Here is a 12,926-nt window from a genome sequence, read left to right as displayed (position 1 = left end):
GGGGTTTTTTGTAATTCCTTTGCAATTTGTCTCAGATTGTAGAAGGATTTTGGTTTTTTTACTTTACAGAGCAATGTTTATTTTGCTGCTCAGCTGAGTTCCTTCCTCTTTTTTTCTAGCAAAGTGGTTTAAATCCATTTGTAATGCTGCATGTGAGACAGGTAATGTCACCTGTAAAATCCCCATGTGTGACTGAGGTAACTTGGTATGGAAATCAAAAGTGAGCACAACAGTGCATACATTTTGCTTTTTTAAACTGTTACTAAAAGGAATACGCTTTTTTTATTGTGGTTATGCCTGTCCCTTTTTGCAGGGGTATTTGGCTCCTGCAATGTTTGTGCTCACAGAACGATTTGCAAGGGGCAAAGCTGTAAAGCCATTAGCCCTTTAATTTGAGATGCAAGTCCAATTTATAAACAAAAATCTGCAGATTTAATTTTCAGACAGCTACACTGGATGAAGCTGTGGCCTATCACTGGAACATTATGGAAAGCATATGTAGAAAGTGAACACAGCAGACTGTATGAGGAGCAGACATTTATGTGACAACCTTTCATAATCACCAAGCATAAAGAAGAAAAAATACAGAAAGAGCCCATTGACCAAACCCTGATTACTTTAATGATCAACTCCCTTGAAATTTGTAGGGATAAATACACAGAGACAAAGAACAATGTTAAGTGACAGCTCAGTAAGGGCCTTTGTACACACTTGACCAAAGAAGTAGCTGGTGGAAATAAATCTGACACTATGGTGCTTTCTGACACCGCGTCTGATGCAAACAAATCTGGGGCTTCCTTGTGTATACTTGGAGTCTGATAGGGGATGTATTTTGTTAAGGGTTCCCACAGGAAAAAAAAAAAAAAGCAACTGGTAAACTACAGACAGTGGAGAAGTTTCTGGTTTTGTTTTTGTTTGTTTCAAAGAAAAGAAAGAGAAAGAATGTTCCTCTGTGTTAAAAAAAAAAAAAAAAAAAAAAAAGGTTTTCTGTAAATGTATCTGCTGAAATGAGTGGGGTTTCTCATTGTGTTTATTTGGACTGCTCTTGTTTTCCATCATGGCCACTTCATTCACAAGTCCTACAGCTGCTCAGCTTTTGGAGGTGTGGCTATATTCCCATATCAGCATTTCCAGCAGGCACTACTCAAAAGCAGGAAGATTTCAGCACCCTGGAACAGCTGTGTGTCCAGTTGCACTGTGCCTGCAGCCTCTACCAAAGTGTGCAGATGCACAAAGGATAACCCAGGATGGGTCATCCATTCTCACATTTGGCCTGTGCACAAGACACAGCAATTAGCATTGCAATTCCCACTTAAGTATGGGGAAGGGCTTTAAAAACATTTTGATCCACTGCAGAAATCTTTCCGATTGTACATACCAGCGTGCAATTTTTTTTACAATAATGCCTCCAGTTCTCTTTCAGTTGTGACATGGTCAGTGGGAAGGCAGCTGAGCAGCCCCTTTTGCGCACAGGAGCTGATGTGGGAACAAAAGAGATGTAAAATGAAGTTTCCCTTCACAGGCAAAGAGATTGCAGCTCTGGGAGGGGTCAGGGCTCCTCCAATGGCAAGACTTACTGGAGTCATGACTTGCAGGACTACCAGATGCCTGGTCCTTGCCTAAGAGTGACGATTGCCAGGAGTTTGCAGAGTTTGGAAAACAGACTGGTTTTTTCTGCTGGGATTCTCCTAAAAAGTATAGCTGAAACTTAGTAGGTCCGGTCTGTTCATAAGCTTGGAGATAAATGCATGGAGAAGAGTGTGAGGCCTCAGAATCAAACTGAAAGGCTACCTTTATTGATATATTTTCTTGACAGGTTATTTTAAAGAATGCATCTCTGCAGCATGCATGCAAAGATTTTATTTCTTGGGAACAGGCCTAACGTCCATTCTCTTTTTAGGGCAGACACGTAATTCCCATTGAGGTTAATGGGAAAGATTCTCCTACTTCAAGAGAAGAAGAGACCCATTAGAGATCTAGAATCTAATTTTAGACCCTTTGATCTCCTACAGCAATGGGAGCAGGTGGGGTCAGTGTCATAGCTGTTGCCTGCTGGTTCATTAGCTCCCTGATTCTGCCCCACTGCATAAATCTTGCTGTGGTACAAGACTGCGGTGGGTTTTGACCTTGCATTGTATCAACCTGTGAGAGGGTTTGCTGGATTTTTTTTTTCTTAAGGATATCTCAGTGAGCTGAAACACGAGGGGTCAAATCTGCCAAAACCAGGACTGCCTCCTAGGGGAGAGCCCATTGGTGATAAAGGCAAAGTTATGTGAGTTTGAGACCTGGCATGACCTACTTACTAGGCAGAGTTATGAGAATCCATGTTAGGACAGTTTGTTTTTCAGCCTGGTTTCTCATGGGAACGAGGCTTATGCAATCGTACTGTCTGTGTGTCTGTGTCTACATCCTCCTCCCCTCCCCAATAACTTTTGGACTCATTGCTCAATTTCAATCTACTTTGGCAGGGGGGTAGAGGCTCCAGGGGTGCTGCCGCTCCTGCAAGTGTTATAAAAATCAGCAGAGGAGACTGAATCTACAGGTGTCCACTGTGCCAAGAACTGCTGCAGCAAGAGTTTGTGTGACTTCAGGTACGAAAGTGCCAAAATAATAGGGTGGTGGGGAGCAGCCTGCACAAATGGCCTAACCTGTGTAAAGCACTACTTAACTCCTTCCCTAGAAGCCAGGAGACAGAGCTCATGGCAAACCAGGCTGTGGGAAATGCAGAAACCTTTTCAGTGCTGGAGCAGAGCTGGCTGTCAATGTCACAGTCACCGCTGCTGGCGGTGGGTCCCCACAGCGCTGGGCTGTCCAGCATGTCCTTCCTCTCTCTTTTTGATGCCGAGTCACTCACAGGTGAGCCTCTCAAACCCTATTGCTTACTTTGTTTCTCCTCCTGTAAAACAAGATGAATTTGGGAGGTTTTATTAACTAAGAACCTTTTAAAACACACTGAGTGATGGCAGAGAAGCATGTCTGTTGAGATCTGATGCAGTAAAAGTGAGGTTACAGAAAGTCTAGGGTGAGGAGCTCAGCTGGGCTCAGGAACATCTGAACTGAGCAGGAATTTCCTTCGCCAGGGATATGAGCGATACAACACTGCTGACTTTTGTCATCGTAATACTCACAAACCCAGGACAGTCCAGACTTCAGGTATCAGCACAAAGAAGGGTCTCATGTAGATCCTTGCTACCTCACTGCCTTCCAAAAGATACTTTGCCAGTGCTGCCATGTGAACTCAGTTAATTACAGGGGAGGAAATTATGGCCCCATAGACTTCCCAGAGAATATTCAGTATAGGTAAAGCATTTAACGATATGCAATTAAAACACTATATATCTAACTCCTAAGAAATGGTGGGTTTAGAGAGGTGCTACTTACAGTGAGCAGGTGATAATGAACTCCCTAGGTTGCAAAGGCATCATTTCAAAACTATAGAGTGAATTTATTAAACATGCTATGGAAGACTAATGTTATTATATGAATGTACAGGGAAAGACACTAGATCAGGAAAAACCCTTGGATTTCTGGTTCCATGTTACACGCATGACAGCTTCTTTTGGCTCATAAATAACAACAGAAAAACATACATAAATATTTTCAGTGATTTGTGATCTCCTCCCCATAAATTCTCATTTTTGGGGAAAACTGTGTTGCATGACTGCTAAACAGATGAGAAGAGAGAGTGTCTCCATTCATTTCATTAAAGTTTCCCAAAAGAGCATGAGAAACCAGTATTTTAAACATCACATAGTTAGATAGTAATAATTACTGGGGTTTTTGCAGTTACTGTGGAGGAAAAAAGACCCTTCTAGGACATAATGCAGGACTGTGATGCCCATGGAGATGGGTGTCAGCAGGCTTTGGGAAAGGACGGTCTCAAACTGCTAATTTCTTCTAGAGCAGAACTTGCAGAGTGAAGGGTTTACAGAGAAAGGATGCTTGTATATCTCAGTCTTCTTTGTTGTACATGTCTGTGTCTTTCTAACTCTAGAAATTATAGCCAAAGGTCCAGGCTGCATCCCCTTTGGAGCGATGAGTGCCTCAGTCAAAGCTGGATCACCTGTAGATGCTTCTCCTTTTAGCTTAAAACTGGTTTCTAATAAAAATATTCCCTCCTCTCCTGAGTGACGAATTGCTCTATTAGGGGCTCTCTTCTCTTCCCAAGTTGTGCAGACTTGGTACAGTGCACTCCAGATTGTTTTCTCTACTTCCCAACCGGTGCATCTCCTTTGAAGTCAAAGGAGCTACTGTGATTTTAGCCCCATTGAGATACTCACTATGGAAGAAGTATATAAAAGACTACTGCTCACAGGGTGGGAGCTGCTGGTTTCCAGTTTCTCATTAATTTTTCACTTGTCTTTTATTTCAGTGGGTCTACACTATGCTCCACCTTTGGCACAGACACAAATACTATTTTTTTATGTGGTTCAGTGGGAGGAATGGTTTTGATCATTAAAAGCAAAGCAAAAATTATTTCAAGCAAAATTCCAGAGCCTCTTCTGCATCCATTTATCTTTCCATGGCTTCCTTAAAGCATTGCCTACTTACTCTCTGGGGATATGTGCTCCAACTGTGTTTCACCACATTTACAGGAGCAGTCACATATGACCAAGGCTAAAATTTAACCTTAATTGCCCACAGGCTGCTGCCATTGAACCCTGTTGGCATGTAAGAGTTTTAAAGTGTTGAAATGGGCCCAGTAAAAACAATAGGCAAGACAAAAACATATTTAGTTGTGAACTATCTTTAAAAATATTAATGTGCTAAAATCCAGGCGATGAAGGCTCACATCTCTTGAAGGAATGTGTAATTTCCTGTAATCATCTCCTTAAAATATTCTTGATTGGGACTTCGAAGCAGTCAAAGAAGAGAGGGGTCTCTGGAGAGCCCACCACTGCTCCTTGCTGAGACAGGGCTTTGGAAAGTGAATCACTGCTGTGTAACTGGATCCATGCCATACGCGAAGGATCAATAAAGTTTTATGTACCTTACTCGCAAGCCTCAGGTTTTTGATTCCAGGTGTTCCCATTAATCTGGGACACGATGGAAGGAAGAAGTTGCTATGGTTGCATGGAGATGGCAGCGCAATCTGGACCGACTTTAGTCAGCAAGTGCAAGAAGCTTAATTATCTAAAATAATTGCACTTCTTGAAGCCTTTTATGCTGTTTGCTTAAGTGCACTGCGCACTGGTACCATATAATTACTCCAGACACCTGACTATCTGGGGTCTTCAGTGATCAGTAACTATGCCCTATGAGGAAATATTTGTGTTTGTGCCTCACCATCCCATCTCTGGCAGAAGTCAAAAAAATTGAACAACTTGGGTACAGAGGTGTTAAGGGAAATCATAGGAGGATAGTACATAAGTTCATTTTAGATCTGAGCTTCAGAAATGTGTGATCTCAGAGAGTAAAACTAGCCCTTAGCTCTTAAGAACAAATCCCTCCTAGGGACTGAGGAGTTTGCATGCTTTTGTAGGTTTAGGGCATCATTTTACCCCCCAGCTTGCGGAAACTCTGTTTAATGGCACCTGCAACCATTAGAAATGATTACAGCGCTCAGACTGTAGTAATTGGGGACCACGGTTTGTGCTGCAAGTGTTGCTCTATGGAGCTGCACTTTCCAACCAGAACTCTTCAGTCAAAGGTTACTGAGAGCCACCTCCCATCTCCATGATAATTTCCTTCTCTATAGTGTGTCCCTTTTTGTTTCATCTGACATTTCTATCACCTTTAAGAAGCCTCATAGAGAAGGGGCCATGAGGTTTGGATGTAATTGGCATATGGATGGAGCTTAGGTTTTTTAATACACAGTTTTTATAAGACTGCTTTTATGTTTGCCTTTGCTCTTTGATCTCCACTTGAAAAACGTTTTTCATGGAGTTTGTTTGAAAGCGCAAATAATCACTTACCACAACTAAGGGTTAGCAAATAGTTCTAGAAAAGAAAGAAAACCAAAGAGAATCCATGAGCTGACGGAGATGCCTTGAAAGATGTTTTAGAAACAGCTTGTAACGGCACATTTTGCAGGACTGTTCATCAAGTTAATTCTCCTGTTGCTTTGGCATTCTTGGATATGGTAATAACAACAAGGAAGGTTGTAATGGATTCTCAAATGGGAGTGTTTTAATAGATTTTAGTAAATTACATCGTATTCAATACTGTAGTGTTGTGATATGACACACTACAATGAAAGATGAAGTCACTTGCGGACATAATCTGTGGTTCAAGAATAAGTATGATGATTCCCATGAAAGACAAGATTTAACTAATTATGGCCCTGGAAAGGGAGAAGCCCCAAAAACGGTAAAACAAAGCTACCCTGGTCTGAAACACGGGCAGCCACAGTGGATGGGGAGAGCTATTCCAGCTTTTTGCAGTGCGTTTGTAGCAAAAGCCACTCTTGTAATGGTAGATGAGCTGTAAATTGAGATACTTTAACGAAGGAAGGTCGTCTAAGGGTGATTCAGCTTGACTAAAGGTCTCAAATGCCTTGAAGCAATCTACATGTGGGGAGAAAGCTGTCATTATCTTGCTGATCTTGTGGATCTCCATAATAGTAATGTGGTGTGCAGGTGTATGAAAGAAAGCTAGCACTGAGATAGGATTTCTTCTGTTTAAAATCTCTCAGGTCTCGGAGAAATCCCCTTGGCAAAGACAAACCAAAATGCAGAATATTTTTAAAATGTTAAAAGTCAATTCTTTCTGTCACTAACATTAAACTACTGTAATGTAGACCAGTTAATGATGGTGCTTCATGAAATAAGACATTAATCTCCACTTGTAATGCAAGAGCCATACAACTTGCTTCAGCCTTAATCTTTTATGAGTTATGGACTCTTCTGTGATTCATAAAACAAATAAATCACACCTCTAAGGCTATAATCTATTTATTACTGCTTTTTAAATGTTCAGGATAGTATAAAAAGGGTCTCTCTTGCATGCCAAAGGTTCTCAGCTACTGAGTAACATTTGGAAACCAGAGTCCGGATTCTGCATACAGCTGGACATAGGGTTCGTCTTTGTTTCTGAAGACAGCCAACTCCACAGAAGTGCGCCCATGGGGCTGGGTGTGCAGATTTCATCCCATGCTTTCAGGCTATGTTTATAGCGAGTGAGCCAGCTGACCTAAAAGATGACAGAAAGTCCCTGGCCTTCCTTTTTAGAAAGAGACAAAGGCTAATCAGTAAATAGGACTTGCCAAGTTATGAAACATGGGGAGAAGAAGGGAAAATAATTTGGAACAGCAAAAATCAAAGTGGAACAAATATTCAAATTATTGGGAGGTTTATTCAAGCCAGAAATCACAGTTTCACTGGTACTTTACCTTTAACACGCTGTGTGCTCATTTCAATATTATTCTCTTTGCAGCAGAACCATAATCCCAGAGTCTACATAAGCAAGCTGCTGGTCCAGCAGACCTGGAGGGTTTTGTATGCAGGCTGGCTGGCTTGGCTCTTCCCAAATCCTGCTGGTGTCGGCAGGGAATGAAACTCCCTCCTTCCACCTCCTGCCTACAAAGACCCCAACAACTCCCTTTGCTGACCTTGGCCTTCGATTTCAAAATCTCAGTAACCCAGAGGAATTACTGAAGTACATAAAATAAAACACATGCCTCTAAACTGCAGAAGGCATGAAGTATACCCCCTTGAAACCATGCACATATTTGTTCCTGCCCAAATGGGGGTTTATGGATATACGGATGTGCTTTTTAGCTCTTCTTATTTGTCTTGTCTGTGATTTGTTTGGAGGAATTGTGAAAATACAGATCTTCCAGGGCACTTCTTGTAAGTTGTAATGAAAGCTTGGCTCATTCTAGCTGTACTACGACTCCAGCACAGATTGCATTACTTCAAACCTTGGTCTGTGGACTTGGAGAAAGAGCACAGTAATTGCATGTCCTTTCCAAGAATACCAAAAAACATATAAATACTAACGAAGTGCAATCTAGCATTTTCTCTTGTCATATGCTGCATATTCCATTAGACAGCACTCAGGCCCTGTGTCTTATTTGGGTAGTTTCTTTCTGTGAAAGGCAGGTGGAATCGGAAAACTGGAGGTCAGTTACCCAGATGATGCAGACAATAATTTCTGCTCTTTTTGGCAAACAAACAAAAATTTTTTTCTATATAAAAGAATACTATAATAAAAGAAATTCAAGAGGCATAGTAGTAAAACACAGTCCTTCAAGAAAATAAGCGCTTTCCCAACCAAAGAGGAAAAGAGGCAGAATTCAGCAGGGTAATAAACACTCCTAAATCTCAGGACGAGTAAGTGACTGCTGCTGATTATGTCTCCTTTTGTTTTTTAAGAATTGAAGTTCTTTTTATGTAATGGTGATTGCAACTTTAATTTCAGTTTGTTTTTCCCTTAGAGATGTTTCCTCCCTCCAACTCAGTGGTGAAGCTGTCTGGGGGAAACTTTCACTATAGGTGCTGCACATGTATTTACAGATGTATTTACAGAAAGAATAATAGTTATGCAATGCTCTTGTTAAAGCACCTATGTAGACTCGCAGGCTTTAGAGTTAGAAAATGAATTCTAGTGCAGCTCCTTGTTTTCAAAGGAGCAAAATGAACAAGTGGAAAAAATCTGGTCATTAATGACAGCAGAGCTTCCTATGAATGATCACTGTAGCATACCTCAGGTTTCTAAAGCAGCTGTTGATAAATGACACCAGAAGGTGTCTTTTGGCTAGGAAAGCTGCCCATTTTCATAAAGATTGTGTTCTGAAACCCCTGCAATTATATTATACTGCTCTTGCACCACTCTGTGGAATTTTGCTTTTTATTTCCTACAGCTTCATGCAGACTCAAGCAGTTTGGCCTCTTTATTAAACATAAGCATCAATCTGTAAAAAGCCTCTTGATTGTCTAGACAACTAGTTGTGAAAGTCAGCTTTGTTTCGTTGACTCTGCGTCCCTGGGGATACGGACACTGCTCCTTCTGTTCTCATCTGTCAATACTCTTCGGCCAAAATTTTGGATTTTTTTTTTTCCCCCTATCTGCCAATTATTGTTGTTTTGGAATCCAACTGAAAAATGTTTCAGTGCTGTTTCTTAATACTTTTTCTTTTTTAATAAATAAATGCCAGCAGCCTGGAGCTTATGAGCAGCCCTACAGTAATAAAAGGATGTACACAGCAGGCAGTACTCAATTTGCAAAAGAAAAACAGATTAACATTTCAGGTTTCTGAGGGCTTTTTGTCAACAACAGTACATTTAAAAACATCAATCTAGTAGTAATTGCATTATCAGTGCATTCTCGGCTGATTCTTTGGCTGATTCCCTTAATATCATGGAATGGAGAAGCAGCTATGGGAAGTCTTTTTAATATATATAAAAAGTGAAAGCCTGGTAACAGTCAAGTTGATTTGACTGTATATAATTCCCATTTCTGGGACTGGAATGAAGTGAATACATGGGTAATGATAGGAGACTGAACACCCACAGCCAGGCCCTCAACAGCTACAAAAAACTTGTACCAAGTCCTATTCCTGGGCACTTTTGCAGAAAGTACGTTGTAAGCTGACAATGAAAAAGAGCACTTAAAGGAAAAAAAAAACAACACCTCAGCAGAGACTTTAAGGAAACACCATGGGAGTATCATTTCACCATTTCTTTAGCAGATACTCACCAGTCACTTTTCAGGTATAATACCACTGATTGCATCCATGCAATGAACAACATGGAGCTAGTTGTTGCTCTCTTTCTCCGAATTCTCTACAAGTCTTCGAGAGCTATCAGAAACTGTGTAAGAAATACCCTGAATGCAGAAGATAATCAGCTCCTGGGACCCTGCTGCTCCTGAATACCCTCACTGAGCGCCTTCCCCACCAGGCTGTCAGCTGTGCCAGAGAATGGTTGGGTGTAGCTCTTCCCTTCAGAGAGCTTTCATTTTGTACAAATAATTACTGGGAATTACATGGGAATACAGAGAGGCTGGTTCCACACTGGACTGGGCAAAGGCTTGAGTATTTTCTTATTTCCTTCTTACATAGTTGCCCCAACTGCTGGGGTTTTAGCTGTGCCAGTCATCCCCTCCAGGTGTCTCTCACCTGATGAAGAATAGACACTTCTTTTTAAAATTTTGTAGTATAGAAAAATAATTGAGTCTGATTTTATGCTAATTCATGTAGACACTTCTGATAATTTTGTCTTATGTATATTTATTAGGGTGGGTTTTTTTCCCTTCTAACATCATTAGATTTGTTTTGAACTCAAAGGTCAGTTCCTACACCAGTATAAATCAATGTAACTACATTGATTTCAAGGATTGCAGCATCTTTCATTAATTCCTATTGCCAGGGATACTGTAGTTGTCTCTGGGGAAGAAGATATATATATTTTTATGCATTTTTATTTAAATCACAAAGAAAAAAGAAACTTCTGTGAAGAATTTAATTCTGTAGCATGCCATTAACCATGCAATTAAGGCCTAGTGGTGCTAAATGATCGATACAACAGAATCTCAGCCAGCCACCTCCAAAGATCTCTTTAAGTCCTTCTCCTATGCAGTTCGCACTCTATCTTCATAAAAGAGAGCCCTGATTCTTGCACAGGAGACCCTACCATCTTTTTTTTTCTTACTAAGAAAAATATGGTTTCTTTATTTGGATGTACTCCGTTAGCAACATAAAGGACACATTCCCAGGTAAAACAACCCAAGTGTTGGTCTTACTCATTCAGATGCAATCACTCCATAATAAATTCCAATTGCTCATCTAATTATATTTCCCTGGTTTTATTGGTCTGTTTGTGACAGGGGTAGTTACATGCTTTCTTTGAGTTGTAAATTAAATATATATGGAGAGAGAGAAAGAGCATTAAAATTATGCAAAGTGTTTCAATGTTAAAATGAGAAGCTATGTCTTTAAAAATAATTTCTGGTGTAAAGGTATATCTATGATTATACATACAACTTTTCCCACTTTACAGGGAGTTCCCAGTGTGTGCTGTTCTATAGCTTCTCTTCAGTGCATGCAAAAAGCAACTTCACATGAAACTGATAATTCTCTCCGGGGAAAGAGAAGCATTGCCTATAGCCAAAATATGTTTTATTAAAAGCAGAATCTTCCTTGTCAGGCCACATTGCTCCTGCTGAACTTGAGGGATGCCAAACAATGATGTCAGGTTTGCCACATGCTGATAATGACATCCATGCCTGGTGCACAGATAAAGCAGCAGGAGCACCTGGCCGATGTCTTCCTCTGCAAACCAACATTTTCTCTCGGTTTTCTGCGATAAGAAGGCATCAGTGCTGGTGGTTGGAAAATGCTTAAGAAAATGAGGTGCTGCACTTGATAACAACAACCCTTCACAGGTCTGTGGGCTGGTGTGTGGTAGAGAAGAAGAGGAAGTTCAGAACCTTAAGAAATGTTTTAGATAGATACTTTTTAAATGTTAAATGTAGCATATATGCACTACTTCTTTCCATACTGATTGACCGTCGGTGCAGGTCCCAGCTGAGGTTGGGACTCTGTTAGTTGGGATATCTCCCAGCACATCCCTCTCCTGAGCCTCCAGACATAGGGGTAAGGCAGACAGCTAGCAGACACAGACCAAAAGAGTTTCTGAGCCTCATATTTGAATGGCAGAAGTAAGGTAATGAAAAGGAAATCATAATCTGGCCCTGAATTAATTACTTCACAACACATGGCATTAAAAAAATGTATTCCAGTAAGTAGACGGCTTTGCAGCTATATCCTGGAATAGGTCTGGTCTTTGATTCTTCTGTCTCCTGTGTTCATTCCCCACAGCCCCTTTGTAGCTTTGCATCGCTACAGCACTTTGTAGCTAACTACACTAACTGACTGCAGTACCTGCAGCTCCCAGTGCAGCACTGGCAATGTTGCCCCTCTACCATGACTGGAACAATAACTACAAAGCCTGAGCTTGACAAGTCATTGAACTAACTCTCTCCCTGCTTAGTGCGGTTCTCTTTCCTTGTTGCAAACAATAGTGGAATCATGAGACGTGTTAAGAGACCAAAATAAGGGACCTTATGTCACCACAGAGCCTTGGACTCTCCAGTCTGCAAAGTATTTTCCTTCTTTTTTTTTTCCCCCATGTTTAGGTTTACACATATATGATGTAACATCAGTTGGCACGGTGACAATCCCATGTAAAGAGGCATTTCTGTCCCTTGAATTCAATGAATCAACTTTGCATAGGAAAGAATATTTGTTTTGATCTGGTTTGCTCTGTTTGGGTCCACATTTTCAGTCCCTGGAGCTAAAACTGGTGAGTGACTTAGTCGTCAGTAGTCTTTGAGTTGGAGAACTGGGCCCATCGTAAAGTTTTCTGCCTCCAGTGCTTTCTCTAGGAAAACTGGACTGTCATTCTGGAAGTGCTGGAGAGAGAGAACTATTGGGTTAAAGTTGCACAAGAATAGTCAACACCAAGAGCCTAAGTTGCTATTCATTTTTCCTTTAGTGCCTTTAACCTCAGGATAATAATTAGAACCATAATGTGGGCATTAATTATCAGAACACACATAAAGATCTAAATAACCCCATTAAGTAGATGTATTTTACAGCACACCTCATACCAGTTCCTAAGGAAAGGGTAGGCAGGACAATTCTCCAGTGGTTCTGCCCCTGCAATCTAAACCATATTTCCCAAATCTCTGTGCTGGATATTTAGCCTAATGTTTTTGGCAGTCTTCTGGCAACTTTTAAATCTTTACAGGTGCTATTATTGAGGTGTCAGTTGTCATGGAGAACAAGATTATATTTCACGACATAAAAATACCCTGTAATCATTTCAGATGGTTGATGATATTGCTGCTAGGCATAGTCGAACTCTTCTTCACATCACTGGAGATTGAGGCTTTCCCTCTGCTCCACGCAGCCCAGCTATAATCCCCTCTGATTAGAGCCTTTTCTCTTTGATGCTCCCCTTTGTCATCCACACACTGGGAAA

At 40.9% G+C, this 12,926-nt stretch overlaps 1 long non-coding RNA gene across 1 annotated transcript; it reads left to right on the top strand.

The window, feature by feature from the left end:
* Window positions 1-2,475: 2,475 nt before the first annotated feature.
* On the top strand, window positions 2,476-8,230 carry LOC115339456. The gene is made up of 3 exons (XR_003922724.2): window positions 2,476-2,591; window positions 2,681-2,856; window positions 7,375-8,230. It is a non-coding gene; the product is annotated as an uncharacterized LOC115339456 (long non-coding RNA).
* The last annotated feature ends 4,696 nt before the right edge of the window (window positions 8,231-12,926 follow it).

This window comes from Aquila chrysaetos, chromosome 3 (assembly GCF_900496995.4).
Source record: "Aquila chrysaetos chrysaetos chromosome 3, bAquChr1.4, whole genome shotgun sequence".
NCBI classification, from domain to species: Eukaryota; Metazoa; Chordata; class Aves; order Accipitriformes; family Accipitridae; genus Aquila; species Aquila chrysaetos.
The sequence above is the reverse complement of the archived record's forward strand: the minus strand, read 5'-3'. Positions and strand labels throughout refer to the sequence as shown.